A 14,596-nucleotide genomic window follows, 5' to 3' on the forward strand; every position below is an offset into this window, starting at 1 on the left:
GATAGATAATTACAGGCAGAAGAAGATGATAACACGGCTCTTCATATCTTCAACAGCACTTTTTCGTGACTAGCATCATATTCTAATATCAGGTTCTTGTTACAGCTCAGCATTCAAGATGGAGAGATGGCAATTTTAGGCCAAGTTAAAGTGAAATTCTGTATCCATTCCATAACACCTTTTCGTGACTATACCGGTCTTCCTCTAACACGGGCTAGATTCCTTCCTTGTGTAGGTCATTTTACTCATTTCACGTAGCCCGATGCCAAGAAATGACAATGATATGGCTCTACATCCTTTACATAGCACTCCTTCGTGACTAGCATCATGTTTTGGTGTTCCTCTATTGTTACAACTCAGCATTCAAGATGGATAGATGGTAATTTTAGGTCCATTTAAGGAAAAGAGAGTATTGTTCTACATTCTAGTGTTAATGTATCCTTACAGCCCAGCATTTAAGGTGAGATGTCAATATTAGGCAAAGTGAAAGTGAATAAAGTATAGTAAACATCCAAGTATAATTTCTGACTTTGCTATGGTCCCTGATGCTTCCTCTACGACTGTTTTCTCTTATGCACTCAGGCTCCTTAGACCCAATCCCAGCTGAATAAAATCGTCTGGAGTCTAATAAATAAAAGTACTAGGGTTGTCACGATCATTGGAGGGTTAATATTTACAGCATTAACGCTCTCAGACACTTATAAATAGCTCTCAGGTGCATAACTGTCTCTTGTATTAGCTAGAATAAAATACTAGAGTTACCCTGAAGGTGAGAGGGCCTCCGTGCCCTCTAGTGGTTGTAAAAGTAGTTGGGTAAAGTTTCACACGAGTTTCTGGGCTGAACAAGCATGGCATTCCATTGGTCAGTCAGTGGTACTCGGACGATAAGAGGGTGAGGCTGCGTCGGCTCCGTCTCCGGATGTAAGTGTTAAATTTTACTGTTTTAGGGTTAAATTTCGCTGTTTTTGCCATTAAGATGATTCAGATAAGACACAGAGGTATCTTGCTGCCAACCAGGAAGTGTCATAGGTCAGACAGATTCAACAGATGAGGGCAATAGACGTCGTTTTGCTGGTTAGGGGATGTGTAGGCTTCTCCTCTTGCTGCAAGTGTTGGGTTTTGCTGTTTTTGCCATTAAGGTGACTAAATTAGGACACGGGGATATCTTACGGTCAGCCAGGAAGCGTTGTAGGCCAAAGAAATTGTAGAAACTAAGGGAAATGGATGTAATTTTAATAGTTGTGTATCGTCACTTAGAGCTATAGCCCTAATTGTCAATTTATCTATTGCCAGACGCCTTAAACACGTAAGGGGTGACCACAAACAAATCGCCTCCATGTCACCCTGTACCCTGCCATTTCGCTGCCCTTCCCCCAACGTACACCGTGTCTCTCGTATACCTCTCTATTCCATCCCTCCATCCCATCCCCTTCACTATCCTCATTTTACTCTAACTTGGCCTAAATTGCAATCTCTTTATCTCGAATCCTGAGTTGTAACAATAGAATATTATGCTAGTCACGAAAAAGTGTTGTTTCAAAGACGCAACTGAGACACGTGAAAAGCTGCAAATGGACGAAAATTTGAGCCAAGTTAAGGTGAAAGGAGTAGAGTACAGAATCCTCCTTGATAACATAAAAGTTTCTGGATTAAAAAGAACTAGAAAAAATGATCATCATCATCATCATCATCATGATCATCATAATCATCTATCTACTGCTACTATCTACTGCCAAACACCTCAGTCATCATCATCATCATCATCAAATTTTTGCATACCTTCCCTCTTACAAACATGTAGACAGTTTGAGTTACACACTGGTATACGCTGAGAGTAAATATGCACACAGCACGCACCCAAGTACGCACACACTGAGAACGCACACGAACACGCACGCATTGAATACGCACACACTGAATACGCGCGCACTGAACACGCACACAATAAACACACACACGCGCACACACGCACACACACTGAATATGCACACAATAAACAAGCACACAATAAACACGCACACACTGAACACGTACACACTGAACACGTACACACTGAACACGTACACACTGAACACGTACACACTGAACACGTACACACTGAACATGTACACACTGAACACGCACAATTTGACTACGTACACACTTAGCACGTACACACTGATGCACGCAAACACCGATGCACGCACACGCTGCGGCATGTACGCCCTAAACACGCGCACACGGAGCAGGCTCACACTAATGCACGCACGTATTCATTCACGCAAACACTGATACCGGCACTGATCAGAGCACGCACGCACGCTAATATACGCACACACTGATACACACAGGCACTGATACACACAGGCACTGATACATACAAACTCAGATACGAGCACAGATACACGCACACAATGATGCACACACACAGGTTCACGCACATACTGATACACACACACACACACACACACACACACACACACACACTGAACACGTACAATTTGACTAAGTACACACTGAACACACACAATTTGACTACATACACACTTAACACGTACACACTGATGCACGCACACACTGAGCACGTACACACTGAACACGTACAATTTGACTAAGTACACACTGAACACACACAATTTGACTTCATACACACTTAGCACGTACACACTGATGCACGTACACACCGATGCACGCACACGCTGCGGCATGTACGCACTAAACACGCGCACACGAAGCAGGCACACACTAATGCACGCACGTATTCATTCACGCAAACACTGATACCAGCACTGATCAGAGCACGCACGCACGCTAATATACGCACACATTGATACACACAGGCACTGATACACACAGGCATTGATACACACAAACTCAGATACGAGCATAGATACACGCACACAATGATGCACACACACACAGGTTCACGCACATACTGATACACACACACACACACACACACACACACACACACACACACACACACACACACACACACACACACACTGATGCATAGACTCAGTGATGCTCGGATATTTTAATGCACACGCACGCACGCAAGCGCGCACTCACAAACACATACACACACGCACACACACACGCACACACACACGCACACACACACGCACACACACACACGCACACACACACGCACACACACACGCACACACACACGCACACACACACACACACACACACACACACACACACACACACACACACACACACACACGCGCACACACGCACACACGCACACACACACACACACACACACACACACACACACACACACACACACACACACACACACACGCACACACACACACGCACACACACACACGCACACACACACACACACACACACACACACACACACACACACACACACACACACACACACACACACACACACACACACACACACACACACACACACACGCACACACGCACACACGCACACACGCACACACACGCACACACACACACGCACACACACACACACACACACACACACACACACACACACACACAGAAACACACAAAAAAACACGTACACACTGAACACGCACACAATAAACGCGCACACAATAAACGCGCACACAATAAACGCGCACACAATAAACGCGCACACAATAAACACGCAGACACTGAACATCTACACACTGAACACCTACACACTGAACACGCACAATTTGACTAAGTACACACTGAACACAATTTGACTACGTACACAGCACGTTCACACTGATGCACGCACACACCGATGCACGCACACACTGATGCACGCACACACTGATGCACGCACACACCGATGCACGCACACGCTGCGGCATGTACGCACTAAACACGCGCACACGGAGCAGGCACACACTAATGCACGCACGTATTCATTCACGCAAACACTGATACCAGCACTGATCAGAGCACGCACGCACACTAATATACGCACACACTGATACACACAGGCACTGATACACACAGGCACTGATACACGGACACTCAGATACGAGCACAGATACACGCACACAATGATGCACACACATACAGGTTCACTCACATACTGATACACACACACACACACACACACACACACACACACACACACACACACACACACACACACACACACACAGCCACTAAACAATTGGTGGGTCATATTTATCTGACGTGTCGGAGTGTGGTGATAGATAAGAAATAGAGAGAGAGAGAGAGAGAGAGAGAGAGAGAGAGCGGGGGGTAGGGGCATGAGGCAAGTCAGGCAGGGAGGAGGAGGGTAGACTGCTGCTGTTCGTGTTCCTCCTCCAAATTCCCCTGTTCTTCAACGCAATAGGATGGCCGGGGATAATGTACAGATGGAAGGCAAAAGTGGCAGGAGATGAATTATTTAAAATGGTGATCCCTGAACCTTACTTGCATCGAATCGTTCGTATCGTATTTAAAGGATCTAACATGCTTGCATGCGTCGTCGGCCTTGGTCACATAATGGCGGCTCTCCACACTGCACAATCTTTTGCAGCCTCCCTATTCACTCCCTTATCCCTGAAGTCACACACTATGACCTCGTCGCAGGCCTTTTCCGGTCTGCCTCTCGTAGCCCTTCCTCCGACATTCACACCTCTCTCTCCTCACCCAGTTGTCATCCTCCATCCTCTTCACATGTCCTAACCACCTCAAGTCTATCCCTCCTCATCACAACAATACACTTTTGTCCCATTCCTCCTCTTAATTCGTCAATAGTAAACCTAGCCTCCCCCCCAAACCCAGGCCTAGCATTTAAGTAAGAGCTACACGTCCATCTAATCATTGTTATTTCTGTGCGAAATGTGTTTACGTAATCCTTGGTTAGGTAAAGATTCGTTTATTCCCCTGAACCAGAGTGACATCATTCTTATTTTATTCTTATTGTTATCAAGCCATTTTATTCAGCTTACGAGCAGCCCCTCGTACTAAAGATTTTATTAGTACTGTATCTGACTCCTTCAGTTTGAAAAGTGTACCCTAAGCTGAATAAAATCATCAGGCTGTTGCAAGAATAAAATGAACGACGTTTCCTGGCTGAATGGGTTAGCACTAACATGATCATTTGCCCCGACATTATCCGATTTATTCACCATCTCGATGACTGACTGAAATTTTGGCAGTCATGGTCGGTGACAGTATGGGGCTTTGACGATAATGGCTTTCAGGTTGGCTCTCATGACTGTACAGTTCATATATTTGCATAAAGATTGTGATTTACACCCTTCCTTGATCAGGGCATGCGTTCTGACGTCGTGCGTTGTGTGAACTATGGGGGGGGGAAGGGGGGGAAGATTGGCAGTACCCCCACCCTCCCAAGAAATTACTTAAAAGAAATAATTCGTGTACTTTATTGGATGACGTGGCTGTGGATGTATTATAACTACATATTTACACGGTAAAGCAATTCCAGTTTGACACGAGCTGTGGACAATGCTGGTGCTCTTGGGTCTAAAGAAGCTATTTTTTCGGTGACAATCCCTACTAAGAAATGAGTTCATTATTCACACACCCGTCCGGCAAGGGAGATACAATAATCCTGGTTAACATCTGTTTATTTCAAAGGTGCCCTGAGGTTTATGAAAAGTCCCAAACACTCCTTGCTAATTCACCAGCCGATGGAAAATATGTTAAATACCATTGTTAAGTTTGCCAACATTTACAAACAACCACACTGATATATTTCCAGAGGTAGATTTTTGTGATTTGCGTCGTAGCAGTAGCTAATTGTACACACCATCTCTAAACTCCCACCTTCTCTATGCCCGCTACTCCAGTCCCCCTTCCCTACCCCCTCACCTCTACCCTCTACCCCCTCACCTCTTCTCTACCCCCTCACCTCTTCATCTTCCTTATATCCTCACCTCTTCCTTACCTCCTCACCTCTTCCCTACCCCCTCACCTCTTCCCTACCCCCTCACCTTTTCCCTATACCCCTTCCCCTCTTCCCTCTACCCCCTCACCTCTTCCCTCTACCCCCCTCACCTCTTCCCTCTACCCCCTCACCTCTTCCCTACCCCCCCACTTCTTCCCTGCCCCCTCACATCTTCCCTCTACCCCCCTCCCCCCTTCCCTACCCCCTCACCTCTTCCCAACCTTCTCACCCCTTCCCTACCCCCTCATCTCGTCCCTACCCCCTCTCCTCTTCCCTCTACCCCCTCACCTCTTCCCTTTACCCCCTCACCTCTTCCCTATACCGCTTCCCCTCTTCCCCATTCCCTCTCCCCTCTCCCCTACCCCCTCCCCTCTTCCTTACCCCCTCCCCTCGTCTCTACCCCCTCACCTTTTCCCTCTACCCCTCACCTCTTTCTCTACCCCCTCCCATCTTCCCTTCCCCCTCACATCTTCCCTCTACCCCCCTCCCCTCTTCCTTACCCCCTCCCCTCTTCCCTACCTCCTCACCTTTTCCTTCTACCCCCTCACCTCTTCCCTCTACCCCCTCATCTCTTCCCTCTACCCCCACACCTCTTCCCTCTACCCCCCCACCTCTTCCCTCTACCCCCTCACCTCTTACCTCTACCCCTCACCTCTTCCCTCTTCCCCCTCACCTCTTCCCTCTACCCCCTCACCTCTTCCCTCTACCCCCTCACCTCTTCCCTCTACCCCCTCACCTCTTCCCTCTACCCCCTCACCTCTTCCCTCTACCCCCTCACCTCTTCCCTACTCCTTCACCTCTTCCCTCTACCCCCTCACCTCTTCCCTCTACCCCCTTATCTCTTCCCTCAACCCCCCTCCACTGTTCTCTACCCCCCACCTCTCCCCAACCCCCCACCTCTTCCCTACCCCCTCACCTCTTCCCTACCCCCTCACCTCTTCCCTCACCTCTTCCTTCTACCCCCCACCTCTTCCTGCTACCCCCCTCCCATCTCCCTGCTACCAGTCAACCCTCCCTACCCTCACACCTCTGCTCTCCACCTCTCAGGTTGAATTTTTCCGTTGACACGAAGAAAGAAGAGGATTTTCGCACGACCAAGCAGGCAGAGGATATTTACACGGCCAGGCAAGCAAATGATATTTACACCGACACGAGAGAACAGGAGTAGGAAATAATAGCTTTCTCCCCAAGTAAAAGGTATTTGAACCATTTTTAAACTTTTTGAAATGTGAAATATTTTTTTCTGAGCTTTTCTCACATCGTACACTTAGTCATGCATTTTGTTTATTGTTAAAAGAGTGATTTTCACACACACACACACACACACACACACACACACACACACACACACACACACACACACACACACACACACACACACACACACACACACGCACACACGCACACGCACGCACACACACGCACTCGCACACACACACACGTACGAAACACGCACACGCACCACACACGTACACGCACAAATCTCTCTCTCTCTCTCTCTCTCTCTCTCTCTCACGCAGACAAATTTTGCACGAGAGCACTGATAGCTGTGTGGTGGTTGTGATGGTGATGATGTCAGCGGTGTTGGTGGTGGTGGTGTGTGGTTGTGATGGTGGTGGTAGTACGTGGTTGTGGTAGTGGTGATAGTGTTATGCTGGTGGTTGTATTACGATGGAGTGTGGTTGTGGTGGTGGTGGTGGTAGTGTGGGTGTGGTGATGGTACAATATGGCTGTGAAGAACTTAAAGGAAGGATGTGTGGAATGGGAAGGAATTGGGTGACAAGTTGGGGTTAGAAGACATTGACGTAAGTTTGCCATATAATGTTGGTGTTATGGAAAATAAATCTCTCAGGGAAATGCGCTCCGAAGCCTCCTATGCCACCCAGAATACGGGACATAGGCTCGGCAGTAGCATATAGTGCGTACTTTGGCCTAATTGATATTTGCTCCACAGAAATCTATGGAAACGACAGAGGACGAGATGTCAACCCTGGCCAGCGAGATTGCAACTGCAGGCGAGGGGGAAGGCGAAGCTGCAGCCCCTGAAGACGAGATGGCAACCTCAGAAGACGAGATGGCAACCTCAGAAAAAGGGGTGGCAACTACGGAAGAAATGGCAGCTGTAGACGACGAGATGGCCGCTCGAGAACATGGCAAGCCCTGCAGAGGAACTGGTGCAGCGTGTGTTGTAGCTTGTACTGATAGGTGATGTGGTAGGGAGAGTAGCAGCAGCTGTGGTGGCACCTGTATAGCGTTACTCTGGTAGGCATTGCATTCCCTAGGCACCTTTGATGTTCCTGTATTTCCCCAGGCAATGCAGAGAGGGAGAGACGAGACGGCTGAGAGACCAGGGGAGACCGGAGAGCCTGCAGGGAGATCGGAGCGCCAGACAGGACAGGTGACAGGTTGTATTTTTCTTTGTATTTTCCTTTAGGGTGTGATTGTGTGTGCGTGCTTTTGTGTGTGTGTGTGTGTGTGTGTGTGTGTGTGTGTGTGTGTGTGTGTTTAGTTCCCAGCATGCTAGGCTGGGTGTGGCAGGTAGGTGGGTCTGGGGAGGGAGGTGGGTGGGGGGAGGCGGGAGAGGGGGGACTTCCTTCCACTTCCATCTTCCTCTCCGTCTGTCCTGTCTGCCTGTCCTCAGCGCAGCCGAACGTGCTGGGATGGTGTGTCTCTGTTAGTGTCTGTCTGCTTTAGTGCTTCTTTCTCTTCCCCGCCTTTACTTTTTTATGCGCTTTTTCTTTTTCTGTCGTTCTAGAGTGAGCGTGATGGAGAGAGGGTAGAGGGGCGAGTAGGAGCGAGGGAGCGAGTTGGAGATAGACATAGGACCTACTACATAATATTAATTGCTAAAGGTATCTTGCCCGTATTTAACTGATATACTTTGATAACACTTGAAACATTTGCTCTAGTCCAATACTTTTGTGATATACTTTGAGATACTTATACTTTGATATAAAAAATCTTCTGCCAGAGTAACCTAACAGCTGCTGCCATTGCTACTTGTATACTTTGTAAATGTATTGTAATTGTAAACTCTTGTAAAACACTAAAGAAAATAAAAGAATCAGCTGTATATCAACTTTACTTTGCCCTTTATGGTATTACAAATGACTAAAATACAATATCACAGAAAAAGTAAAGTATGCAAAGAAAGCATACAATGCTATACTCTAGTTCCCAAAGACATGGAACAGAGTACACAGTAGACTCCAGCACAAGTTAAACGATTCTGTCCCGTCATCCTAAGAGGGTTTTCTGAAGCTGTAGGATTATCGTCAGAAGCTAGCAAAGAGTAAAAGTGACATCCGTAAACCGAGAGCTCTGCGTCCAGGGCTCCGCGGTTCAAGTCCCAGAGGTGGACAGATGTTTTGACATGTAGACGTTACCAGGGCGTAGCTTGGTGGCCTACCCTTTAATATTCTGGACTAATGGTGGTCTAGCCTCGTGCCCCTGCGCTCCACCTCATTAAAAAAAAAAAAAAAAAAAAGGAAAGCCAAGGGTCATGAATGAACTAAAGGACTAAACTAAGCGGAGAAGAACAAAAATCGTAGAGAAGATCGCCCCAAATTTGATGAGACAGTGTAGTATAACTGAGTGAAATAGGCGTTGGATATGACGGAACTAAACGGCAGTTATACCCACCACTCTTCTGTACCCTACACTACCCTGATTCAGCCTACCCTACCCTACCCAGCCCTACACTACCGTACCCAGCCCTACCCTACCCAGTTCACCACCACCCAGCCCTATCTTACCCTGCCATAACCTATCCTACCCTCCCAAACGCAACTCGACCCATCCCTACCCCATACTGCCAAAACCAACCCAACCTTACCCCACCCTGTCAAGACCGACACAATCCTACCCCACCCTGCCAAAACCAACCCAGTCCTACTCCACCCTGCCAAACCCGACCAATCCTTTCCCACCCAGCCAAAAACCGACCCAATCTTACCCCACCCTGTCAAAACCGACCCCATCCTACTTCACCCGCCCAAAACCGACCCAATCCTACCCTACCCTGCCATAACCGACCCATCCCTACCCTACTCTGCCAAAACCAACCCAATTCTACCCCACCTTGCCAAATGCGACCCAATCCTTGCCCACCCTGCCGAAACCGACCCACACCTACCCTACCCTGTCCAAACCGACCCAATCCTACCTCACCCTTCCAAAACCGACCCAATCCTACCCCACCCTGCCAAAACCGATCCAATCCCACCCCACTCTACCAAAACCGAGCAAACCCTACCCCACCCTACCAAAACCAACTCAATTCTACTCCACTCTGCCAAAACTGACCTAATCATACCCCACCCTGCCAAAACCGACCCAATCCTGCCCCCACCCTGCCAAAACCAACCGAAACCTAACCAATACTCTGCCAAAACCGACCCAACCCTTCCCCACCCTGACAAAACCGACCCATACCTATCCCACCCAGCCAAAACTGAGCCATTCCTATCCCACCCTGCCAACTCTGACCCAATCCTACCCCACCCAGCCAAAACCGACCCATCTCTACCTTACCCTGCCAAAACCGACCCAATCCTACCCCACCCTGCCAAAACCGACCCAATCCTACCCCACCCTGCCAAAACCGACCCAATCCTACCCCACCCTGCCAAAACCGACCCGATCTTACCCTACCCTGCCATATCCGACCCAAGCCTACCCCACCCTGCCAAAACCGACCCGATCTTACCCCACCCTGCCATATCCGACCCAATCCTACCCCATCCTGCCAAGACCGACCCAATCCTACCCCACCCTGCAAAAACCATCCAAGTCCTACCCCACCCTGCCAAAACTATCCCGGTCCTACCTCACCCTGCCAAAACCGACCCAACCCTACCCCACCCTGGCATAACCGACCCAACCCTACCCTGCCCTAACCAAACCAATCTTATCTAACTCATTTTTCACTCTAACTCTTTCTTCAGTTTTCTTCATTCTTTCTCCAGACGATTTTCTTCAGCTCTGGAGAGGAATTTTGAATTTGAGGGGTTAGATACAGTCAGCATCAACCCCTTCTCTGTCAGGGGATCTCCTAAGCTGAATAAAATCGTGCGGTCAGCTAGGACAAAGTAAATAAATCGTTCTTGGTCTGAAGGGTTACATGATTCTGTCCCGTCATCCTAAGAGGGTTTTCTGAAGCTGTAGGATATCGTCAGAAGCTAACAAAGTGTAAAAGTGACATCCGCAGACCGGGAGCTCAGCGTCCAGCGCTCCGCAGTTCAAGTCCCAGAGGTGGACAGATGTTTTGACGTGTAGACGTTACCAGGGCGTCGTTTGGTGGCCTACCCTTAAATATTCTGGAATAAAGGTGGTCAAGCCTCGTGCACCTGCGCTCCACCACATAAAAAAAATAAAAATAAAAAGGAAAGCCAAGGGTCATGAATGAACTAAAGGACTGAACTAAGCGGGGAAAAACAAAAATCGTAGAGAAGAACCCCCCAAATCTGATGAGACACTGTAGTATAACTGAGTGAAATAGGCGTTGGATATGACGGAACTATTATGATTTGTAATTATGATATGGAGTCCTAACACCCTGTCCAAACCGACCCAATCCTACCTCACCCTGCAAAAACCGACCCAATCCTACCCCACCCTGCCAAAACCGACCCAATCAAATCCCACTCTGCCAAAACCGACCAAATCCTAACCCACGCTGCCAAAACCAACCAAAACATAACCGACACAATCCTACCTCACCCTGCCAAAACCGACCCAGTCCTACCCCACCCTGCCAAAACCGACCCAACCCTACCCCACCCTGCCAAAGCCGATCCAACCCTACCCCACCCTGCCAAAACCGACCCAACCTTACCCCACCCTGCCAAAAAAAACTCAATCCTACCCCACCCTGCCAAAACCGAACCATGCCTATCACACCCTGTCATAACCGACCCAGTCCTACCCCACCCTGCCAAAACCGGCCCAATCCTACGCCGCCCTGCCAAAACTAACCCAACCTTACCCCACCCGGCCATAACCGACCCAACGCTACCCCACCCTGCCACAACCGTCCCATCCCTACCCTACCTTAACCAAACCAGTCTTATCTAACTCATTGTCCACATTAACACTTTTTTCCATTTTCATCTTTCTTCCTCCAGACGATTTTCTTCAACTCTGAAGAGAAATTTCGTACTGAAGGGGTTAGATACAGTCACCATCAACCCCTTCACTACGAGGGGATCTCCTAAGCTGAATAAAATCGTCCGGTAACCTAGAACAAAGTAACTAAGTCATTCTCTGTCTGAAGGGGTTATTGTGTCTGTCCCATCATCCCGAGAGGGTTTCTTTAAGCTCCAGGATATCGTCTAAAGGTAGCAAAGTGTAAACATGACGTCAGCACTTGTTCTAGGCGCCACAGATCGAATCCCGGAGGTGAACAAAGGTTTTTATATCATATAGACGTTTTATATTTTGCAACTTTCAGAGGCATTTACTCAGCTTTAGGAGTCTTATGGATAGGCTCAATCAAACGTATCGAACCTCTCATGTTAGAAAAAATAGCTTACAGAAATGCGTCCTCATACTGAAGGGGAGGAATGGACAGATCGAGTGACTAAGGTATTGAATTATGTATATGACTGGTTTTGTTGTTATTTCTATTATTATTATTATTATTATTATTATTATTATTATTATTATTTCAGGCAAATGTCCCAGGCTTCTAGACTGGCTGACCAGCGAATATTATTAAGTCTCCCATGGCTCCGTGCTCCTTCCACTCAAGAGCCTGCACTTCACGCATTCCACGCACAAGATGGCGCCACCGCTGCATTCCTGCGAAGACGAGAGGTCAAGAGGACGACACTTGCTTTTTGTTTGTTTGTTTACTGTAATTGCTTAAAGTTGTGATCCCTCCAACTTGAATGCTCAGTTGTAACTATAGATAACTAGAATACGATGCTAGTCACGAAGAAGGGCTATGAAAAGATACAGAGCTCGTAGTATTGGCTGGATGAATCACTCTTGCGTGATAATCAAAGACGGTGAATAAAACCCACACTTGTAGACGAAGAATATAATTACCAAACAGTTTCGGTGGACACTGCCACCATCTTCAGTGGTCAAGATAGTGAGAGGGAGTGACATACTGACTATAGAAGGGTTCCTTTTTATGCCTGGGTGTGTGTTAACGGGGGGGGTACCGGTGCGGGGGGGGGGGGTAGATTGTAAGCGGGGATTAACCCAAGGGGGATTTTGGGGGGGACATTACCGGACAGGTCAGGTGTAATTCCTATCTGACCTTACCTGTGTCGTAGCAGGAAGAGACATGTCCCTTCCTGCTACGACACAGGTAAGGTCAGATAGGAATTACACCTGATCTGTCCGGTAATGTCCCCCCCTAAATCCCCCTTGGGTTAATCCCCGCTTACAATCTACCCCACCCCACCTCACCTTTACCCCACCCTTCCACACACACACGCATAAAAAGGAACCCTTGTATGGTCAGTATGTCACTCCCTCTCACTATCTTGACCACTGAAGATGGTGACAGTGTCCACCGAAACTGTTTGGTAATTATATTCTTCGTCTACAAGTGTTGGTTTTATTCACCGGCTCGTAAAATTTTTTTCTTTTAACTAAGATACATGAAATAGCTGCAAAAATACGAAAATACGAGCTTACTTAATGTAAATGAATTATAGTACGTTCAAGATGAAGGGAAGGCATTTTGTATCTTGTTTGTGATGTTATAGTGTCTCTCAGGATCCTAGGATCCTCTCTCGGCTGAACCAAATTGTCTGGCGTCAGCTGGAACATGATGCTAGAGTTATGTCGGTCGTGAGGGGGTTGATGGTGACGGTATTGACACTGTCAGGCTCCTATGACTCACTCAGTCGAATAAAATCGTCTGAGTCAGCTGAAATGGGGTACTAGAGTTGTCCCGAGCATCACTCAGGGGGTTAAGATTCTTAACCCTCTGGTTCTTGGGACAACTCTAGTATTCCATTCCAGCTGACAGACGATTTTGTTCGGCTGAGTGAGTCATAGGAGCCTGACAGTTACTACACTGTCACCATTAACCCCCGCATGACCGGCATAACTCTGGTATATCATGTTCCAGCTGACGCCAGACAATTTGGTTCAGCCGAGTGGGTCTGGGGCCTGGGGGGCACTAAATGAAAATATCCCAAAAATATTAACGGGGGGGCTATATCAATTTTGCCACAGGAGGTATACCAAAATTGGACTTTTTAATAAAACCCCCTCCTCTCTCACTCCCTGTGTTTTGTATATGTCCCTCTCTGTCTGCCTGTGGTGTGTCTGTGTCCCACCCTCTGTGTGTGTGTGGTGCGTCTGTGTCCCACCCTCTGTGTGTGTGTGGTGCGTCTACTATGTGGTGGCTGTGGCTATGTACGTGTCGTGTGTGTGTGTCTTGATGTGTGTGAGTTGAAGTGTAAGTAAGGGGCCTTGTGGTTTTAAGGAAAGTCTGCTACGCAGGCTTCCCTCAGCCACATTTTAAAGAAACCTCTATCCCACCGGGAATTGAACCCGGGTCCTCCTGATCAGCAGGCCAGCACCATACTGACCATGCTACCGCGCCCCCATTAGGTTACCGGCTAAAACTTCTACTGTATTTTATTTTTTTTACGTTACAAAAAATGGGAAATTGAACTATCATGCACAGACTAAACTAAATTGTCATGTACCTATTAATGTCCCTTTAGGAGGAGATATTTCGAAATTTCCTGAGCTACT

This window comes from Coenobita brevimanus, chromosome 94 (genome assembly GCF_032717465.1).
Source record: "Coenobita brevimanus isolate Jiangsu-jjx chromosome 94, ASM3271746v2, whole genome shotgun sequence".
Classification (NCBI taxonomy): domain Eukaryota; kingdom Metazoa; phylum Arthropoda; class Malacostraca; order Decapoda; family Coenobitidae; genus Coenobita; species Coenobita brevimanus.